We start from the raw sequence: 22,882 nt of genomic DNA on the forward strand, positions 1-22,882 counted from the left end.
TAATAAAACAACTCCATTACAATGGGCAGTCCAAGCACTGCCCTAAGTTGAGATGGTTCCAATCCATGTACCGGTCGCCTGTTAATGACCTATGCTAAGGGTTTCCTTGCTTTTAGGCGCTATAATTAAATGCTACTTCGTTGATGATGCCTCTTCACCGGGTATCATCTCAGTTGAGATGGAGAGCGGAAGCTTTAATGCTGCAGGAACCGGTGCCTTGGATTATTGCACAAGTGGCCTGGGGGCCCAGTTGCATACCATGGGCAACCCTCCAGACCATCGTTCTTAAGCCTGCCAAGCCATTACAGAAAACGGTGAGACTATATGCAAATCAGGCTTGGCCCCACCCCAAAAGGGTCAATTCAGCCTGCACTGCTAGGTCACATCCCTTCTGCGCAAGACCACAATCATCCCCAGGCAGGTTTCTGCCTCACAGTGTGGCCATGCAGCAAGCTTAGGTGCAGCAGACATGGGCAATGCTGCTGATTTTGTGTATCCTGTTGTTGCCTTTGCACCTGACCCAATTCCCAGGTTATGGGACATGGTGCAGTGCATTTTCTGACATACTGCCTCAGATGTACGGGATGTTGCTATTCTGTGGTGGACCTTCTCACATGCCCTAATGGGGTTGTTCTGTCTTTCAATCATGCATTTTTTTAATGTTCCTAACATGGTCTTTATTCAGACTATTTCCTATCCCCATCTTACATGTTAGATTTTGCCTATTAGGCGGCGCTAGATCACCACCTATAAGCAGAAACTATTCCATTGGAGTACAGCTAGGAGAGAGACAGCATATGAGCAGAGACACACAGTTTGTGGCTGTTTGTTTATTTACCCACCCATACACTGCTCATGTTCATGCTAATCCCTATGGCCATTCCCACCCATTAACTGCCCCTGCTTGCCTAAAACACATCCTCCTTGGATTTCTTTGACCTAGCTCTATCAAGCGGTAACATTAAACTTTGACCTGCCAGTGTTATTTCTAAACAATGTGTTCAGAGTTAATGGTTTAATTGTACAGTTGCAATAAACATGTTTTAACCAAGCATGCCTTCAGCCACTTGATTTACAAGCAGTATGCACGTCCTTGCACTTACGGCCTGTTAAAATCGGCATTGTCAAATCCAAGGTTTTGGCTTCTGTAAATGTATTATACAGGCATTTGCCGGATACTGCTATCATATGCCCAGGTACTTATGCCATGTTCTTATGGCCAGGGGGTAGCCTTATGGCAGTGCCTGGCTAGTGCCTATTTCAAGCCTACACAAGCGCCAAAACGGTTGGCTTTGCCAATGCTTGTTGCCACGGCCTTTGACATTTTTAAAACACCAGGGTGCACCTACTGGGCACAGGTTTCTATCTCTCCAAATAAGCTCACAATCTTTTCTAGGCTCTTTTTCTGCACTTTATTCGACCGCTTTACCAGTCAGCAGTTGATATGTTGGGAATAGTGAAAGCCAGGCATCTTTGCGGTTTAACTTTCAGGTGTCCTACTCAGGCCACCGTCCAACTTCCTCATCCTCTCATGCCAATCCTCAAGGATAGGTGAGCAGACACCCACATTCTCGTTCCCACTAGGGAAGTGGTTTCCATACTTGTTATGCTATTCACACTTGAGTACAAATATTTTTGGGCCGAATCCCCAGAGGAAAGAACTGCTCATATTTTCTAATAGCACCCCAGAGGAGGATCAGGGGGTGTTCCAGCCAATCAGGAATCTTGGAAGGCGGGCTTTACCTCATAGGATGGGCCACTTTCCGAGACTCCTAAGTAGTGGGAGGCCAACATCTTCCCTGGCGGGCCACAGTCAGCCTACACCCTCTTCCGCCGGCCTTCACCGAATTTTGCCTGGGCTGCCAGTCTCCCCACTGTAACCCCCGCCCCACTTGCCTGCAGCTGCCTGGTCTCGTCTTGGTGTTCTGGCGCTTCCCGCCCGCGGCAATGGCTACCATGAACAGGGCAATGGGACTGCATGTAGTTCCCTTTTCTCTTGTCCAGGCCGTCCATCTTGTTTTGTAGTTTTTTTAAAAGTTGAGAAACGGCAACCAAGCCGTGTTACAACTTTAAAAAAAAGCTATTAGCGCCCCAGAAAAGCATGCTGGAATGCTAATTGTATATTGTAACCTGTTTCTAAGAATATGCGCCCGGTTGCCCAGGGGCCTGGCTGCGCTTATTAAACTTCAAACGTCAAACTAATAGCAATAAACCCCTGCTTGTGGGGGTTTTACGGGGTGAGGCAGTGGCAAGGGGCAAACGTTACCCCGTTACTGGTAATGTCACACATCAGGGTTTATCGCTTAAATAAATATGTGTTTTCCTCCAATTTGAAAGACTCCTGAGGACATTCTTTGGGTGCCCCCCTAGTGGGGCCCACCCCCACAGTTTAATGATCTTTGGACCCTTCTACCTGAAAACTTATCCCCAGTCATCATGTCAATTCCACACAAGGTGGCAGCGATCAGGGCGTCCTGATCCTCTCCGGGCACCCGTCCCCTTCCAGGCTGGACAGCTGCAGATTGCTCTACTCCCCCATGGCACAGCATTTTTTTTAAATGTTTATTTTTAATATTTATAAATCGTTACCTAGTACTGACCCAAAGGAAGCAGTGTTTTTACAAAATACATTAAGAACAGTAATAAATTTGATAAATAAATATAAAAAATGATAAAATACAATATTAGAATATTTTTTTTAAAAAAACAGGAAAATACGCGACTAAAATAACTCTATGGTACTGTATATGAGGTGTCCCACCACTCTGGAAAACCTTTAAACAGCGTACATAAACACAACCTTTCTTTCAGCTTCCCTGCTGAACCGTCAGCAGGCTGTGGTGTCAAGGCTGCCACATGGGGGGGACAAGTAACCATTTGTGCAGAGCTTGAAAGCACAGCCCTTTTTGGCGCCACAGGTCACTTTGGAGTCTGCCCTTTGTAAACCCCCCGCCCCCTTGGCCTTGCCCTCCCCCGTGGCTTCTCCTGCCAACAAAGCACAAATCCTGCCCACGTTTTGAGAGAGGAAACCCGAGGGGGATGCTGGCGTAGCAGCACGAAACAAAGAGTCCACAGGCGGGCCTAGGTGTGCAGGCGGCGGCCATGATTGCGGAAAGGCCTAATGAAAGAGCCTGCTCGATGCCCTCCGCGGCGCGCGAGCGAGCGCCGCGGAGGTGGGGCTCCGGGGGAGGGTGTCCGGCGGTAATGGAGTGATTGTCCTCGCACAGTGTGCAGGCCCTGCTTTATTACAGTGCAAAATGGCACAGGGGGAAACAAAATAAAGAGAAAGAGAAGAAAATTGCCAGCTTCTGAAGGAGGTAAAAGCCGCCAATCAGCCTCTTTTGGTGGCTGCCGCGACCCAGCAATCTAATGCCGGCCTCTAAAAGGCGCAGCGACCCCCACAGCAACATCTAATGGACAGCTGAAAGGGCTTAGGGAGCCAGCTGCCACTGGAGCTGGGGCCTGCGGCAGGACAAGGAGCCAGACTCTCCGGCTCTGGTGGTCATGGAGAGCAGGCAGCCACTGGAGCTGGGGCCTGCGGCAGGACTAGGAGCCAGACTCTCCGGCTCCGGTGGTCATGGAGAGCAGACAGCCACCGGAGCTGGGGCCTGCGGCAGGACTAGGAGCCAGACTCTCCGGCTCCGGTGGTCATGGAGAGCAGGCAGCCACCGGAGCTGGGGCCTCCGGCAGGACTAGGAGCCAGACTGTCCGGCTCCGGTGGTCATGGAGAGCAGGCAGCCACCGGAGCTGGGGCCTGCGGCAGGACTAGGAGCCAGACTGTCCGGCTCCGGTGGTCATGGAGAGCAGGCAGCCACCGGAGCTGGGGCCTGCGGCAGGACTAGGAGCCAGACTGTCCGGCTCCGGTGGTCATGGAGAGCAGGCAGCCACCGGAGCTGGGGCCTCCGGCAGGACTAGGAGCCAGACTGTCCGGCTCCGGTGGTCATGGAGAGCAGGCAGCCACCGGAGCTGGGGCCTCCGGCAGGACTAGGAGCCAGACTGTCCGGCTCCGGTGGTCATGGAGAGCAGGCAGCCACCGGAGCTGGGGCCTCCGGCAGGACTAGGAGCCAGACTGTCCGGCTCCGGTGGTCATGGAGAGCAGGCAGCCACCGGAGCTGGGGCCTGCGGCAGGACTAGGAGCCAGACTGTCCGGCTCTGGTGGTCATGGAGAGCAGGCAGCCACCGGAGCTGGGGCCTCCGGCAGGACTAGGAGCCAGACTGTCCGGCTCTGGTGGTCATGGAGAGCAGGCAGCCACCAGAGCTGGGGCCTCCGGCAGGACTAGGAGCCAGACTGTCCGGCTCCGGTGGTCATGGAGAGCAGGCAGCCACCGGAGAGCAGGCAGCCACCAGAGCTGGGGCCTCCGGCAGGACTAGGAGCCAGACTGCGGCATGACTAGGAGCCAGACTGTCCTGCTCTGGTCATAGAGAGCAGGCAGCCACCAGAGCATTGTTGCCGGGTCAGAAGGAAAAAATAAGCTGAATGCCCTTCCGAAACAAGCTGACTCCCAATCAAATAAGCTGAAAAAACAAGCATGCACCTACAACGTTGTGGAAAGGTCTCAAAAGTAAGAAACATAACACAACAGCTAATACATACATAGAACACTGAAATAGTGTGTTAGAACAACAATATTTATTGAATGGAGACTGTAAGTCCCAGAATGCAAAATAATGCTGGCCTGAAATGTAATTTCCTCCACACTACTGTGCACTATTGCATTTTATTCACTTTGGTTAATAAACGTTGTATAGCAACATAACATGGCTAAAGAATGGTTATCATAAACGTCTGGCTGGCTATGTTCAATACATAACAATCCATTTTGGTGGTAGAGCAGGCACTGTTTGGGTACAGAGCGTTCGCCGTCTCCCGGTTGTGAGTGGACAGGAACCTGGGTCAGAGAGCTTTTTGAAAAACTGGTAATCCTGGCTGCTGATCGCAAAGTACATCTATGTTGAAATTGATCACCATAGAAGGCTAAATGGGGCACACAAAGTTTAAAACTTGGTTTTAATTGGTTGCCCACAGGATTTCCTTGGGTCTCCACTTCTATCGCTTTTACAGATGTGCGTTACTGATTAAGCTCGGCATGGCTTTGGTCATCCGTCGGCAACATCTGCCAATTGTAGTGGGGACGATGGGCGACGACGGGCACTTGTTCTACAGATTGACAATTTCAAATGGAAGTGTGCGTATTCTGGGGGGTGAACAGGGTACCCAACAACATGAACCGAATTAGAAGAATTGTAAATGCATTGCAACATGGCCAACGGGAGATGGTCTATATAGACTCCAATGACACTGAATCCTTGGATATCTAACCAAGTCTTGCAAACAAAAAAACCAAAAAAATAGATAATAAATAAATAAAGGATAATGCAGCAGCACTGGGGATATTACCAGGATAACATTGCTATAGAATGACTATGTTCTTAAAACCATTTGGTAAACTGAAACAATCCCTTCTTTAGATGTCAGTGTATCTGACAGCATGACTAAACTTTTAAAGCAAGCTTTCTTTTTGCATATGTTTAGGCATTCGGCATTGATGGGCCACCTGGTGGGCAGGTAACGATCCCATCAGTGCCAAACGCCTAAGCATATGCAAAATACGTGGAGCTCCCGGGAGCAAGCCAGAGGATCAATTGCATATCGCAAAGGGCTGCCAGATGCCCTGTGCAGGGCGCTCTGTGCGACGTTTAATGGACTTAACTGCAATGTAAACAAGCCCATTTGCACGCGCACAGACAGTCCAACAAGCGGGAAAAAAGCGCGACAAGCGACCTCCAAATCTTATAAGCGACTCTGGGCAAAAACAAGCCCAAAGTTGCTTATAATAAGCCGACCTGGTAACACTGCACCAGAGCTGGGGCCTGCCTCCAGACTCGGAGCAGGCCCGGCCTTAGGGGAGGACGGGCCAGGCGAAAGCCCGGGGCGGCGCCATTAGCCCTCACCACGCCAGCTCAGGGGTGCCTTTCAAGGGCTCCCCCGAGCTGGCATAGTGGGAGAAGACATGGAAGGTGGGCTGTTGCTATTAAATGCACCCCTCCACCACAGGTGCTTTTAATGACAAAAGGCGCCATTAGCGCCCACGCCAGCTCTGGGGAGTCTTTCAAGGGCTCCAACGAGCTGGTGTAGTGGCAGAAGGCATGGCATGGCATGCGCCTCATTGTTATTAAATGCGCACGCGGCAGCGGTGCACATTTAATAACAATAGGGTGCTGATGCACCCTATTCATATCAATACCTCCTTGCCGGAGCAAGGTTTAAACAAAAAAAAAGAAGTGGCTCCTCCTGAGCCCTGCCCCCCTCTGCCCAACTCCCTGTTGACCAGGGGCACGCGGAGGAAGGAGGGCTGACAATTCGCCCAGGGAGCTGATGCCCCTAAGGCCGGCCCTGACTCGGAGCCAGACTGTCCGGCTCAGGTGGGGCTGAGGAGCCAGCATCCACCAGAGCTGGGGCCTGCCTCAGGACTCAGAGCCAGACTGTCCGGCTCAGGTGGGGCCGAGGAGCCAGTTGGAGCCAGTAACAGAACTAAGAGCCATAATGTCCAGGCTCAGGTCGGCCTGGGGGGGCAGCAGCAGCTGGAGCAGGAGCCTGTGGCAGAAATAGGTGGCAGGCTGTCTGAACAGCAGGACTGGAAGCCAGACTGTCCGGCTCAGGTGGGCATCAGGAGCCAGCAACCACCATAGCTGGGGGGTGCCTCAGGACTCAAAGCCAGACTGTCCGGCTCAGGTGGTCACGGAGAGCAGGCAGCCACCAGAGCTGGGGCCTGCCTCAAGACTAGGAGCCAGACTGTCCGGCTCAGGTGGTTCTGAGGAGCCACCATCCACCAGAGCTGGGGCCTGCCTCGGGACTAGGAGGCAGACTGTCCGGCTGAGGAGCCAGCTGGAACCTGTGACAGAACTAAGAGCCATACTGTCCAGGCTCAGGTGGGCCTGGGGGACGAGCGCCAACTGGAGCAGGAGCCTGTGGCAGAAGTAGGAGCCAGGCTGTCTGAACAGCAGGACTGGGAGCCAGACTGTCTGGCTCAGGTGGTCATGGAGAGTAGGCAGCCAACAGAGCTGGGGCCTGCCTCAGGACTCAGAGCCAAACTGTCCGGCTCAGGTGCCTGCTCACCAGAGCTGAGGCCTTCCTCTGGACTAGAAGCCAGACTGTTCAGCTCAGGTGGTCATGGAGAGCAGGCAGCCACCAGAGCTGGGGCCTGCTTCAGGACTAGGAGCCAGACTGCCTGGCTCCGGCAGTCATGGAGAGCAGGCAGCCACCAGAGCTGGGGGCTGCCTCGCGACTAGGAGCCAGACTGTCCGGCTCCAGTGGTCATGGAGAGCAGGCAGCCACCAGAGCTGGGGGCTGCATCAGGACTAGGAGCCAGACTGTCCGGCTCCGGTGGTCATGGAGAGCAGGCAGCCACCAGAGCTGGGGCCTGCCTCACGACTCAGAGCCAAACTGTCCGGCTCAGGTGCCTGCTCACCAGAACTGGGGCCTTCCTATGGACTAAAAGCCAGACTGTCCAGCTCAAGTGGTCATGGAGAGCAGGCAGCCAACAGAGCTGGGGCCTGCCTCAGGACTAGGAGCCAGACTGCCCGGCTCTGGTGGTCATGGAGAGCAGGCAGCCAAAGGGGCAAAGGGGCCTGCCTCAGGACTAGGAGGCAGACTGTCCAGCTCCAGTGGTCATGGAGAGCAGGCAGCCACCAGAGCTGGGGGCTGCCTCAAGACTAGGAGCCAGACTGTCCAGCTCCAGTGGCCATGGTGAGCAGGCAGCCACTGGAGCTGCGACCTGTGGCAGAACTAGGAGCCAGACTGCCCGGCTCCGGTGGTCATGGAGAACAGGCAGCCACCAGAGCTGGGGGCTGCCTCAGGACTAGGAGCCAGACTGTCCGGCTCCGGTGGTCATGGAGAGCAGGCAGCCACCAGAGCTGGGGGCTGCCTCAGGACTAGGAGCCAGACTGTCTGGATTCAGTGGTCATGGAGAGCAGGCATCCGCTGGAGTCTGCCTCAGGACTAGGCAAAAGCATAAACAGGATAGGGCCTGAGCGGGCAAGGCCCATCCAAAATCTATAAATGCCCACTCAGCAGTGCTGTGTGGGCATTTACTAATAATGATTATGATAAGTGGGTATTTATAATGCGCCTATACACAATGTGTTTCAAAGCGCAACAAGACAAGAGGGTGGAGAACAGGGGAGTACAAAAACAAACGATCATCCTAGGCCTTGTGACATTTGGAATGTGCAAGTGCAGTAAGAGAAGTGCAGGGCAGAGGGGCGGTGGGGAGTGCCGGTAAGGGCAGAAGGGCCAGTGAGAAAAGCGAGTGCCAGGTTCGGCCAGGTGTACAGAGCCAGGGGAAAGCAGAGAGTGCAGGGGGTGGAAGGTCCACAAGCTTAGTGTGAGGTAAGGGGCTAGAAGAGCAACAAGGGTGCAGGCCCAGCCAGGCAAATGCAGAGAAGGGGCCCAGAAGGGTAAGTGCAGGTTGAGGGGAGGGGAGTCCAGGGAGACCAACTGCAGGAGTAGACTGGAAAGGGGGTGGGGGCTGGTGCCCTGAAGACTCTGAAGGAAGCAGGCAATGAGTCAAGAAGCAGACAGGGAGATTAGCAGGGGAGGGGGAGAGGAAAGGAAGAAGATAAAAGGAAGGCCTTGAGAAGCTTCTGAAACTTAAGGAGATCCGGCTCAAGCCTGAGAGGGGCAGGGGGGCCTTTCCAGAGGGAGGCACCTGCAGAGGAGAGAGATCTACCCCCAACTCTCCGGTTGGAGAAGTATCCGATCTGCAGAGAGTTTGAGCTAGACGACCAAAGAGCTCTAGCGGGGAGGTATTTAGGAATTGAGAGTTGGATGTAGAGGGATCCCTGGCCCCAGAAAGCCTAGGCGGTGATGCAGAGGGTCTTGAACTTGATCCTCACAGCAACCGAGAGCCAGTGGAGAGATTTTAAGGCTGGAGAGATGCAGTCCCTAGGCCTGTGGCCAATGATAAGTCTTGATGTCCTATTCTGGACTAGTTTAGTTGAAGGGGGGATGAAGGGAGAAGTTAGGTAGATTAAGGAAGAAGCTGTTGCAGCAGTCCAGGCTGGAGAGGACCAGAGATCTGGAGACATTGAGCTTCTGGGGCAAGGTGAGGAAAGGGAGAATGCCTCTAAGGAGGTGCAGCTGGTAGTGGGCCTTCTTGGCAAGGTCTGTCATGTGAGGAGAGAAGAAGAGAGACGAGTCAAAGAGGACACCAAGATTTTTCGCCTCATAGGAGGGGAGGGGGCACATATTTCAAGATGTTAATGTCACTGCGGTGGGCCCAAATACATTAGCTTCAGACCCCACTTGTTAGACAATCTTGGCTACGCCTCTGGGACTAGGAGCCAGACTGGGGGGAAGCAGCAACCGGAGCTGGAGCCTGTGGCAGAGCTAGGAGCCAGGCTGTCTGGGTGGCAGGGCTGGTGGCAACACTGCCTGGCTCAGGTGGTCATGGAAAGCAGGTCGCCAGAGGGCGTGCTGCAGGACTAGGAGCCAGACTGTCCAACTCAGGTTGGCTTGGGGAGCCAGCAGCCACCCGAGCTGGGGTCTGTGGCAGGACTAGGAGCCAGACTGTCTGGCTCAGGTGGGCCAGAGGAGTGAGCAGCCACCATAAATGGGGCCTATATCAGGACTAAGAGGCATACTGTCCAGCTCAGGTGGGCCCGAAGAGCGAGCAGCCACCGGAGCTGGGGCCTGCATCAGGACTAGGAGCCAGACTGTCAGGCTCAGGTGGGTCTAAGGAGCTAGCAGTCACCATAGCTGGGACCTGCATAAGGACTAAGAGCCAGACTGTCCGGCTCAGGTGGGCCCGAGGAGCGAGCAGCCACCAGAGCTGGGGCCTTCATCAAGATTAGGAGCCAGGCTGTCCGGCTCAGGTGGGCCCGAAGAGAGAGCAGCCACCAGAGCTGGGGCCTGCCTCAGGACTCAGAGTCAGACTGTCCGGCTCAGGTGAGCCCGAGGAGCTAGCAGCCACCCGACTTGGTGCCTGCCTCAGGACTAGGAGCCAGACTGTCCGGCTCAGGTGGGTCTAAGGAGCGAGCAGCCACCAGAGCTGGGGCCTGCGCCAGGACTAGGAACCAGACTTTTCGGCTCAGGTGGGCCTAAGGAGCGAGCAGCCACCAGAACTGGGGCCTGCCTCAGGAATAGGAGCCAGACTGTCGGCTCAGGTGCCTGCTCACCAGAGCTGGGGCCTGCCTCCGGACCACAAGCCAGACTGTCCGGCTCAGGTGGTCATTGAGAGCAGGCAGCCACCAGAGCTGGAGCCTGCCCCCGGACTAGGAACCAGACTGTCCGGCTCAGGTGGGCCCAAGGAGCGAGCAGCCACCAGAGCTGGGGCCTGCCTCAGGAATAGGAGCCAGACTGTCTGGCTCAGGTGCCTGCTCACCAGAGCTGGGGCCTGCCTCAGGACCAGGAGCCAGACTGTCCGGCTCAGGTGGTAATGGAGAGCAGGCAGCCACTGGAGTGTAAACCTGTGGCAGGACAGGGAGGCAGGTTTTTTGTCTCAGCATAAAGATAAATAAGCATTGATAATTGTAGTGTATGGATGTGCTATGGGTTTGAGATGGGCCCAAGCCAACCTGTTGCAGTCCTGTGACTTTTTGTCATGCAAATATGTTTAATTTCTCTGACCAAACAAACTCCAGAATATCAATTCTGGATTGCCAAGCCTGGACAAGTCAGGGACAGACGGTGTGACAGGCGAGTGGGGGTATGGTAGGCGAGTGGGGGTGTGGCAGGCGGGTGGGGATGTGGAAGGCGAGTGGGGATGTGGCAGGTGAGTGGGGGTGTGGCAGACGAGTGAGGGTGTGGCAGGTGGGTGGGGGTTTGGCAGGTGATTGCGGGTGTGGCAGGTGAGTGGGGGTGTGGCAGGCCAGTGGGTTTTGGCAGGCGAGTGGGGGTGTGGTAGGCCAGTGGTGGTGTGGCAGGCGGGTGAGGGTGTGGCAGGCGAGTGGGGGTGTGGCAGGCGAGTGGGAGTATGGCAGGCGGGTATGGCAGGCGAGTGGCCATGTGGTAGGCCAGTGGGGGTGTGGCAGGCGGGTGGGGGTGTGGCAGGTGAGTGGGGGTGTGGCAGGCGAGTGGGAGTCTGGCAGGCGGATGAGGGTGTGGCAGGTGAGTGGCTGTGTGGCAGGCCAGTGGGGGTGTGGCAGGTGAGTGGGGGTGTGGCAGGAGGGTGAGGGTGTGGCAGGTGAGTGGGTGTGTGGCAGGCGAGTGGGGGTGTGGCAGGTAAGTGGGGGTGTGGCAGGCAAGTGGAGGTGTGGCAGGTGAGTGCGGTGTGACAGGCGGGTGAGGGTGTGGCAGGCGAGTGGCCATGTGGCAGGCCAGTTGGGGTGTGGAAGGCAGGTGAGAGTGTGGCAGGCGAGTGGGAGTGTGGCAGGTGGGTGGCGGTGTGGCAGGTGGTTGCGGGTGTGGCAGGCAAGTGGGGGTGTGGCAGGCGAGTGCGGTGTGGCAGGCGGGTGCAGGTGTGGCAGGCGAGTGGCCATGTGGCAGGCCAGTGGGGGTGTGGAAGGCGGGTGAGAGTGTGGCAGGCGAGTGGGGGTGTGGCAGGCGGGTGAGGGTGTGGCAGGCGAGTGGCCATGTGGCAGGCCAGTGGGGGTGTGGAAGGCGGGTGAGAGTGTGGCAGGCGAGTGGGGGTGTGGCAGGCGGGTGAGGGTGTGGCAGGGGAGTGGGGGTATGGCAGGCCAGTGGGGGTGTGGCAGGCGAGTGGGGGTGTGGCAGGCGAGTGGGTGTGGCAGGTGAGTGGGGGTATGGCAGGCGGGTGAGGGTGTGGCAGGCGAGTGGGGGTGTGGCAGGTGAGTGGGGGTGTGGCAGGCGAGTGAGGGTGTGGCAGGAGAGTGGGGGTGTGACAGGCGAGTGGGGGTGTGGCAGGCGAGTGGGGGTGTGGCAGGCGGGTGAGGGTGTGGCAGGCGAGTGGGGGTGTGGCAGGCCAGTGGGGGTGTGGCAGGCGAGTGGGGGTGTGGCAGGCGAGTGGGGGTGTGGCAGGCGGGTGAGGGTGTGGCAGGCGAGTGGGGGTGTGGCAGGCGGGTGGGGGTGTGGCAGGCGGGTGGGGGTGTGGCAGGCGAGTGGGGGTGTAGCAGGCGAGTGGGGGTGTGGCAGGCGGGTGAGGGTGTGGCAGGCGAGTGGGGGTGTGGCAGGCGAGTGGGGGTGTGGCAGGGGAGTGGGGGTGTGGCAGGCAGGTGCAGGTGTGGCAGGCAAGTGGCCATGTGGCAGGCCAGTGGGGGTGTGGAAGGCGGGTGAGAGTGTGGCAGGCGAGTGGGGGTGTGGCAGGCGGGTGAGGGTGTGGCAGGCGAGTGGCCATGTGGCAGGCCAGTGGGGGTGTGGAAGGCGGGTGAGAGTGTGGCAGGCGAGTGGGGGTGTGGCAGGCGGGTGAGGGTGTGGCAGGGGAGTGGGGGTATGGCAGGCCAGTGGGGGTGTGGCAGGCGAGTGGGGGTGTGGCAGGCGAGTGGGTGTGGCAGGTGAGTGGGGGTATGGCAGGCTGGTGAGGGTGTGGCAGGCGAGTGGGGGTGTGGCAGGTGAGTGGGGGTGTGGCAGGCGAGTGAGGGTGTGGCAGGAGAGTGGGGGTGTGACAGGCGAGTGGGGGTGTGGCAGGCGAGTGGGGGTGTGGCAGGCGGGTGAGGGTGTGGCAGGCGAGTGGGCATGTGGCAGGCCAGTGGGGGTGTGGCAGGCGAGTGGGGGTGTGGCAGGTGGGTGAGGGTGTGGCAGGCGAGTGGGGGTGTGGCAGGCGAGTGGGGGTGTGGCAGGCGAGTGGGGGTGTGGCAGGCGGGTGAGGGTGTGGCAGGCGAGTGGGGGTGTGGCAGGCGAGTGGGGGTGTGGCAGGCGAGTGGGGGTGTGGCAGGCGGGTGGGGGTGTGGCAGGCGGGTGGGGGTGTGGCAGGCGAGTGGGGGTGTGGCAGGCGGGTGAGGGTGTGGCAGGCGAGTGGGGGTGTGGCAGGCGAGTGGGGGTGTGGCAGGCGAGTGGGGGTGTGGCAGGCAGGTGAGGGTGTGGCAGGCGAGTGGGGGTGTGGCAGGCGAGTGGGGGTGTGGCAGGCGGGTGAGGGTGTGGCAGGCGAGTGGGGGTGTGGCAGGCGAGTGGGGGTGTGGCAGGCGGGTGAGGGTGTGGCAGGCGGGTGAGGGTGTGGCAGGCGAGTGAGGGTGTGGCAGGCGAGTGGGGGTGTGGCAGGCGGGTGAGGGTGTGTCAGGCGAGTGGGGGTGTGGCAGGCGAGTGGGGGTGTGGCAGGCAGGTGGGGGTGTGGCAGGTGATTGCGGGTGTGGCAGGCAAGTGGGGGTGTGGCAGGCGAGTGCAGTGTGGCAGGCGGGTGAGGGTGTGGCAGGCGAGTGGGGGTGTGGCAGGTGAGTGGGGGTGTGGCAGGCGAGTGGGGGTGTGGCAGGCGAGTGGGGGTATGGCAGGCGGGTGAGGGTGTGGCAGGCGAGTGGCCATGTGGCAGGCCAGTGGGGGTGTGGAAGGCGGGTGAGAGTGTGGCAGGCGGTTGAGGGTGTGGCAGGGGAGTGGGGGTGTGGCAGGCGAGTGGGGGTGTGGCAGGCGGATGAGGGTGTGGCAGAGGAGTGGGGGTGTGGCAGGCGAGTAGGGGTGTGGCAGGCGGGTGAGAGTGTGGCAGGCGAGTGGGGGTGTGGCAGGCGGGTGAGAGTGTGGCAGGCGAGTAGGGGTGTGGCAGGCGGGTGAGTGTGTGGCAGGCAAGTGGGAGTGTGACAGGCGAGTGCGGTGTGGCAGGCGGGTGAGGGTGTGGCAGGCGAGTGGCCATGTGGCAGGCCAGTGGGGGTGTGGAAGGCGGGTGAGAGTGTGGCAGACGAGTGGGGGTGTGGCAGGCGGTTGAGGGTGTGGCAGGCCGTTGAGGGTGTGGCAGGCGAGTGGGGGTATGGCAGGCGGGTGAGAGTGTGGCAGGCGGTTGAGGGTGTGGCAGGGGAGTGGGGGTGTGGCAGGCAGTTGAGGGTGTGGCAGGGGAGTGGGGGTGTGGCAGGCGAGTAGGGGTGTGGCAGGCGGGTGAGAGTGTGGCAGGCGAGTGGGGGTGTGGCAGGCGGGTGAGAGTGTGGCAGGCGAGGAGGGGTGTGGCAGGCGGGTGAGGGTGTGGCAGCAAGTGGGGGTGTGGCAGGTGAGTGGGTGTGTGGCAGGCCAGTGAGGGTGTGGCAGGGCAGTGGGGGTGTGGCAGGCCAGTGGGGGTGTGGCAGGTGAGTGGGTGTGTGGCAGGCCAGTGAGGGTGTGGCAGGGCAGTGGGGGTGTGGCAGGCCAGTGGGGGTGTGGCAGGCCAGTGGGGGTGTGGCAGACAAGTGGGGGTGTGGCAGGCGAGTGCGCTGTGGCAGGCGGGTGAGGGTGTGGCAGGCGAGTGGCCATGTGGCAGGCCAGTGGGGGTGTGGAAGGTGGGTGAGAGTGTGGCAGGCGAGTGGGGGTGTGGCAGGCGGGTGGGGGTGTGGCAAGTGATTGCGGGTGTGGCAGGCAAGTGGGGGTGCGGCAGGCGAGTGCGGTGTGGCAGGCGGGTGAGGGTGTGGCAGGCGAGTGGCCATGTGGCAGGCCAGTGGGGGTGTGGCAGGCGGGTGGTGGTGTGGCAGGGGAGTGGGGGTGTGGCAGGCGGGTGGGGATGCGGAAGGTGAGTGGGGGTGTGGCAAGCGAGTGGGAGTGTGGCAGGCGAGTGGCCATGTGGCGGGCAAGTGGGGGTGTGGAAGGGGTGTGGCAGGCGGGTGGGGATGCGGAAGGCGAGTGGGGGTGTGGCAAGCGAGTGGGAGTGTGGCAGGCGAGTCGCCATGTGGCGGGCAAGTGGGGGTGTGGAAGGCGGGTGAGAGTGTGGCAGGCGAGTGGGGGTGTGGCAGGCGGGTGGCAGGCGGGTGGGGGTGTGGCAGGGGAGTGGGGGTGTGGCAGGCGGGTGAGGGTGTGGCAGCCGAGTGGGGGTATGGCAGGCGAGTGGCCGTGTGGCAGGCGGGTGAGGGTGTGGCAGGCGAGTGGGGGTATGGCAGGCTAGTGGTCGTGTAAGACCTTCCAAGATGTTGCATTTAGTGCCACTAAACTGGTAATAATAACATCTATTACTACAGCGCTTAGAAGTAGGAAGATTCCAGCATGAAGCGCTATACGAAAATGTGGCAGTATTAACCAAAGGGCATCTTCTGTCACTCGGACAAGAAAACACACATGTGGGTTTGCAAAAAGGTTTCAGACACAGGAAAAAAACGCTGGGCGGCCGAACAGTGGTCGCATTGATCCAGCTGCAAATCACCGACTAATGGTGTTTAATAATCATGGACAACCATGGGCACTACCAACCTTTCTTAATAAGTTGACTTAGGTTCCTCGAGATGAATGAGAAGCCCAGCATCACACCATGTTTTCATGGGAGGAGCCATGATTAGAAACCCCCCACCCCCGTGTCCCACTGCCACGCATCAACCACTGGACCACACCTTCAACAACCAAAACCAACACTGCGCGCAGCATCTCAGGCCGCTCGTGGTTGCGACTGCTGCGCCTATGTCGCTGCTTACTAATTCCTTTGACTTACCCAATCAGATTGAACTAATGAAGGAACTATGGCGTTAGGTTTTGCCGAATTAAATATTTAATTATTTATCTTGAACATTGGTAAAACACAGTGTATAGCACAGAGCTGGTCCCCTAGAACGGAGACAAGATGGCGTCAGGGGAATGCGTCATATTTCTTCTTGCGTAGGGTTGCCAGCAAGCATGGTTTATTAACAGGCAGCAGCTTTGTAGATTTGTTAAAGTTTTATTTACAGAAAAAATACAATAATCCATGGATCTGCAACCTGCGACGCTCCAGATGTTTTGGACTACCACTCCCATGATCCCTTACATTTGACTATGCTGGCTAGGGCTGATGGGAGTGGTAGTACAACGCATCTGAAGAGACTAAAGGTCTAAGAACCCTGTTATCGGTCGTTTGGTTTCAAGATCATAAGATGTCACTTTCTGTAAAAGTCATTTCACACCGAAGTGTCACGTGATGTCCATTCCACTACCCGCAGGATCCCGCTGAAATGACAGCACTGAAAGGAATCTGGGCCAGCCTCTAGTTAGTATATTCTACGAAAACTGGGTGCAAGCAGTGACACCGTAGGCAGGCCTAGAATCAGCAGTGATGGTGACAGTGTCAAGTGACACTGCCCTGCTAGTGCATAGGATTGCACAAGGGATGTCGACCCCACACAGCTCTGCCAACAAAACGTTGGTGCTTAATTAATCAAAATGGTGATGGCCAGTACCTCAGATGCCAGGTCAGACACAGTTCAAGGGAACACGTGACTGGTTGTATAGTAGAGAAGAGTTTGTGCCATGCCCCTACAGCAAGGAGTGATCGAATTATACTCTATCAAAATGAACTAAATGTCTTGTTCACAAATCACAAGCAAGCAAAAATACAACCAGAAATTCTAGAAAATGAAACGCAAACAGAATTGCTGTGGAATGTCTGGGTGTTGCCACAACTTGTCAGGTTACTACCAAAGTATTTCTCAGTGTTGGCCAAGCGACCCAGAGTGCTGACTCGGCTATCCGACTGATGCTGTAATACTCCACCATCCTATTGATGCTCAATGTGCCAGCCTGCCAGAGGTAATGCTCAAATATGCCATAGTACCCCCAACTGTGCCAGAGGTAATGCTCAAATATGCCATAGTACCCACAACCGTGCCAGAGGTCTGCTCAAATATGCCATAGTACCCACAAGTGTGCCAGAGGTCTGCTCAAATATGTCATAGTACTCTCAATTGTGCCAGAAGTAATGCTTAAATATGACATAGTGCCCTCAACTGTGCCAGAGGTTTGCTCAAATATGCCATAGCACTCTCAACTGTGCCAGAGGTAATGCTCAAATATGCTATAGTACCCTCAAATGTGCCAGAAGTAATGCTCAAATATGCCATAGTACCCTCAACTGTGCCAGAGGTCTGCTCAAATATGCCATAGTACTCTCAACTGTGCCAGAGGTAATGCTCAAATATGCCATAGTGCCCTCAACTGTGCCAGAGGTCTGCTCAAATATGCCATAGTAATCTCAACTGTGCCAGAGGTAATGCTCAAATATGCCATAGTGCCCCCAACTGTGCCAGAGGTCTGCTCAAATATGCCATAGTACTCTCAACTGTGGCAGAGGTCTGCTCAAAGTGCCATCATGTTCGATTGAACATTGGGGCTCATTACGGGTCCGGCGGTAACCCTGCCGGTGCTACAGGTGGGTCACCGCCGGACTCATAAAAAATTACTGCCGCCTGACATCCCGGTACCACCGGGCTATTCCAAAACTCTATGGGAGTGGGGACACGGAAGCACCGGCACATTTGCTAATGGTGCCAGTGCTTCTGTGACCGGTCTGCTTACCGTGGTCGCTGCGCCCATGGTCAGACCTGTTGCCACGGCAGCTATGACAGGCAGACCAGTAATATGCCGGTCCAGAAACAACGGTCCCGGTAAGCTTACTGGCACCCTTGTTTCCGGACCAGCATGGTCAAAATGAGGCCCATTGTCCTGTCGATTTCCGCATTGCGAAGCCAGTCATGAGCTGCCCCAGATGGGTCTCCTGCCCTGGCAGTACCTGAGAGGTGCCCTTGAGGCCTCATGTGCATGGAAAGGCAAGTGGCTCGCCATGTCTATGCATAGACACAGGCGGGGCTTGCCCATTCATGTCTGGGGGAGTTTGCCCCCTGACCTATTGTCTCCTGCATGAGCATTCACAGTTGTCTGTGGCAGAATGCCATCTGTGAGGGCGCAATAGCCTGTGTTTTCTTCTTTTTATTAATACAATTATGAGGTTGATTTGTCTCTGAAAGTGAGGTCTGCTAACCGGCGCCACTTTCCTAAGGGTCCATGCTTAAAAGCACAGTGCCTGCATGTCACTCTGCTGGGCTTTTCCACTGACCCTTCGCAGCAGCTGCCTTGTAGCTTAGCAACATGGCAGAAAAAAGTGACTCAAAGATTCCACTGCCAAGGACTGCCCTTTTAAACCTTGAGCACCCCTGATCCACATTAAATCATATAATCGTGTGTTCAGAGAACCTGGTGGCAGATCACAACTGTACATTTAAGCCATGTTTGGTAACGACACAGTGTTCTCTTGCAATCTACAGTTAGGATGGGCTCAATTGTTTGGTGTCATTTTATCATCAGCTTGGTTTCTGGTGACCTCTGGGGACATCTGTGTATTCTTTTATTTAATTAATTTTTTTATTTTTTTTAATTTTATTTCATTTAGTTTATACAAACGTTTTGAAACATTTTCCCTTCTATACACATTTACAAAGGCAGAGATTTCGCAAACAGCCCTATTGGCCCAAGTTAGCACAGTTTGCTCTATTCATCACATAGAAAGGTGCGGAGAACAGACTAAAAAGAAAGGCTGTTCACGGTGGAGTAAAGTCCAATCCACACTGGTCACAGCTACTGTACGCTCATCAGGTGATGTTGTTTCAGTTAGTCTCTCAGGTTGCTGTTTCGACATCTCTGCCCCTTTGTAGTTTCCGATTCCTGAGGTAATATCTCTCAGTTTTCCATTGATAACAAGATTTCCATTTTTTGTAGGAAATTTGTCAGGCCAAAAACGTCTTTCTGTAGTGGATTCGCAAATTTCAACCAAAGCTCTTCTCCTGATAGGGGTGCGTATTGGTTAACTACTTTGCTCAGATGCACCGTTCTCAGATCTGTTAGTCCAGGGCAATATAACGTGAGATGTTTTAATGTTTCAGGGTGGTCATTACAGAATCGACAGCTCTCTGTCACATCAAGCTTCCGATATCTCAGGGCTAGACTTGATCTTGTGTCAGACAAGTTTAACCTACATTTTAGAAGCATCCTTCTGTGTCTGGCATTAGCTGTTTTTACCACATATTGCAGCTGTTTTTTTTATCCTTCGCTTCAGTAGCCGCATCTCTCATCAGTGTATGGCGATTTCTGTCATCCACTGTTGCACACCAATCTCGTAACCATAACTTTTTTTTTCACATAGTTTGGGTTAGTTTTCAATGTTTCCGAGTTAGTGCCTATTTCAGCAAGATGACTTTGGCATGCATTAATCCATTTTTTCAGTACAGATTCCGGGTTTCCTTCCATTGCGTCTCGTAATATTACACATTGAGGTGTACATTCGTCAATAATTATTTTCCTGTAGATCGACAGCGTGTTCCACAAGACTCATGCATTTATGGATATTAGGTTTAGTCCATACCGTAGACATGCGCTCGGAATGCCTCTTTGTAGTTGCAGGACACGGCTCCAGTATTGATTTTCTAGTTGGCCCCATAGATTCGAGGCAACTCCTAAAGCGCATTCTGCTCCATAAATCAGTGTTGGGACTGCTTTTTGATTGTAGTGGGCTAAAACAGGTAGCAAGGAAAACTTCCCATATCTTTTGTTTATTATCAATCCTTGACATGCTAGTTGTTTGCATTTTTGCGTTGCATTTTCGGCCCACGGGGCGTCATTTATGTTGCTGTTGATCCACATTCCCAGGTATTTGACCTTTTTGACGCAATTCAGTTTTTCGTTGTTCAGTTTCCAGGTCAAATTGTTTCTTTTGACTTGTTTGTTATTTCGTGTAAGATCTTGTAGAATTATGACTTCCGATTTTGCAGGATTAATTTTCAATTTATTTTTCTCCACATATTCTTCCAGACTCTTTAGCTTTCTTGCCAGTCCAATAGGTGTTAAATCGAGCAGTACGATATCATCTGCATGTAGCAACCAGTTTACGCTCGTTCCATTAATTCTCGGTGGATTGGAGTTTACTGCGTCAATGGATTCTCCGATATCGGACAGGTACAGGCCGAATAATGTCGCTGCCAACGGACAACCCTGTTTTACTCCTTGGTTTGTTTTTATAGATTCGCTGAGAGTCCCCCCAGCATCTAATCTGATTTTAATTTCCGTGTCAGTATGTAGCTCTTTAATAGGATCTAATACGTTTCCTGGACAATTCCATTTTTCCAATTTATCCCAGAGCATTCCTCGATCGATGGTGTCAAATGCGCTGGACAGATCGACAAACGCAATATAGATCTTCTTATTTTGGCGGATGGCTTCCATTTTTAGGAAATTTATGATTGCCAGCTTTAGGCCACAGCCAACACCCTTGACAAATCCTGCCTGCCGAACATCGTAACTTTGGGATTCTTGAATCCATTTAAGCAGTTTAATCTGGAGTTGAGTTGCAAATATTTTCCCCACCACGTCTAGAAGGGCTATTGGGCGATAGTTTCTTCTGTCAGTGCGTACGCCTTTTTAAAAAATCGGTACAATGATAGCGCTTCGCCATGTGGTGGGAATCTTTTTCTCCTGCAGGATAGTGGAAAATAGAATGTGGCACAAGTCTGTCCATAAATCAGGATGTTGTTTTAGCATTTGATTTGTAAGGCTGTCTAGTACAGGGGCTCTGGATGTGCTGAGTCTCATGATATTTTTATATATGTCTTCTTTGTCTATTTTGATAGACCAGTCATTGCTCAGATTGGATGGTTTGCTGCATGTTATGTTATTGTTGTAAAATGTGTCAGAGTAATGTTTGACCCAATCTTTCTCCGACACCATATTTTTTATTATAGCTTCTTGTGGTGTCGCTATGTTGTTCAAGTAGGTCCAAAATGCATTGGTAATCCTTTTGGCTATTGTTTCCATCATTACTTCTGCATCTCTTTGTAGCATAACATGTTTATGACTGATCAACCAATTCTTGTAGATTTGTCTCATTTGTTTCGTCTTTCTTTCACAATTAGCACGAGTATTGGTTCTTTTCAGCTTTCTCAGCGCTTTGCTCAGCTCTTTTCTTTTTGACGACAATCTCACGATCCCATGTATGTAATTTTATGAAGTCAGGTCGTGGCTTCACAGTTTGCTTCTCTCAATACATTTCCAAGAGAGCTGTTGTGGCTGGCCTATTCTCCAATGATTTTTTCAACTTTTCTAACTTGTTTTGGGTAAGCTGTAGTCGATTGCGCCCTAGCGCCACAGTCAGGTTTGTATGGTGAATCTTCAGAGTTGTTTTTAGCATACAGTAATCGCTCGCCTCCATTTCAATAATGTCCAGGCGAGCAACATCCTGTTTCATTCTCTCTGACACAAACATGTAGTCGATGGTAGACTGCTGTTGGTCCCTTTTCCATGTGAAATGTGCCGGAATATCACCTGGTGTTTCTCCATTAAGTATCTTCAAATTCAATGCTTTCATTTCTTGTAGCCATGCAGAGACAGTTGGATCACTGGGCTCTTTCCCATTTGCACAGTCAGTTCTAGTGGCATCTGTAAGGCAGTTTATGTTAAGATCGCCACAGATCAAAATCTTGGATTCTGTCCCCTTGTCTTTGATATTCGAGATTGCTTCCGTGACTAGTTCCAAGAATGTTTCTGTCTGCATCGCAGTATGTTGCCAATAGACGTTTATCAGTGTTAATTGATCTGCATTTCTGGGTTGATGTATCAGCAGTTTAATCTCAACTACTTGTATATATGCTGATACTTTTTTGCTGATAAAATACGTATGCCGCTTCCAAGTTTAACAAGTGTGAGCAGCCCCGACATTGGACGTCCTTTAGCTCCTTTGATTGCAGTATTGAAAGCAATCCCGAAGCCGTTAGCTACAGGCAGATGCAAAAGCCATGTCTCCTGTAGGCACAGAATATCCACGTCTTCTAAATTCATTGGAATTTCACCAAACAAATGCCTGTGGCCTCTAGTATTCCACGAGGCAATACAGATCTCCTCTTGTTGACATGGTTTCTGGCATTAGCTCTTATTACAACAATTGATGGTTTGGGCAACCCAGGTCCAGTCTTGTTCCTCACTGGGTTCGGGACAGCTTAGCTGGACAACTTTGTCGATCTTACTGATCGTTATTTTGATCTGCTCATCTTGAAAGGCCTGCTTGTCCTCACTCACCTGATGGGGCGACTCATTTTTCTGGCCCGTGGCCTTACATACTCTCCATTGCTTGAGGGGGCTTTTGATTGCAGGTAAGCGGCCATCTGAGGGGCACATACGTTTCTTGGGCTCCTCCGGCCCATTGCTCTTATTAATTTCAGTAATGTCAAACCCCAGGGAATTCAAAGTGATGCTACTATTTAGTAGTGAGTCACAGATAACGTTTGATGCTATATGTAGAATAACACGATCGTGCTCACTTTCCTCTTCAAATTCCACAATTTGAATGTCCTCAGAGGCCACCGTCCTCAATTGCGGTATGTGGTGAAGTAACAACATCACATTTTTCCGATTCAGTTTCAGAGCATCTTTTTCTTTTTCAATTTGTTCAAGCCGTATGAGATGTTTCCCCAATTTCTTCCGATCATTATCTGTTTTGGGTTGACGATTCGTTTGTTTGTTTACTGATGCATCTGATAACTCTGCCCCACGTTTATAGCAATCAAATTTTATCTTCCTTGTTATAGAGTGAAATGTATCTGTTCTTCTTGTTTTTGTCTCCTGTTTCGGTGATTCACTATTATGCTTCACTGCTCGTGCATTTAGGCTTTCTTTAAGTTTCACTGCATGAATCAGAGTTCTTTTTGACTCTAATGTGTGAAATTCCTGTCTATCATTCTTTGGATAAATTGGGTGATACTCCGTCCAGTTCGTTGGTCATAGATCTTTTTTCATTAGCGATTCGAATTCTTTTAGCGTCTAAGGTGAGGAATTTCTCACAGCTAATAGTTGAAGGTATCGAGATGATTTCTTCCTGCTTTTTTACATCCACAGTCACCGTTCTTTGGTTGTTAGATGTGAGTACCCTTGTTTCCGGGGTAATCGATTTGGTTGCTGGATACTTATTTTGTGGCGACTCAGCTGACCCCCTGTTGCCATTTGCAGGTGAACATAAATCTATATTTATATTTGCCGAGGGCAGTTGAGAAGCTGCATATGTGTCAGTGGCTGTGGGCGGTACCGTTTCACTTAGCTCTTCTTCGT

Source organism: Ambystoma mexicanum, chromosome 9 (genome assembly GCF_040938575.1).
Source record: "Ambystoma mexicanum isolate Mex_15411 chromosome 9, UKY_AmexF1_1, whole genome shotgun sequence".
Lineage (NCBI taxonomy): Eukaryota > Metazoa > Chordata > Amphibia > Caudata > Ambystomatidae > Ambystoma > Ambystoma mexicanum.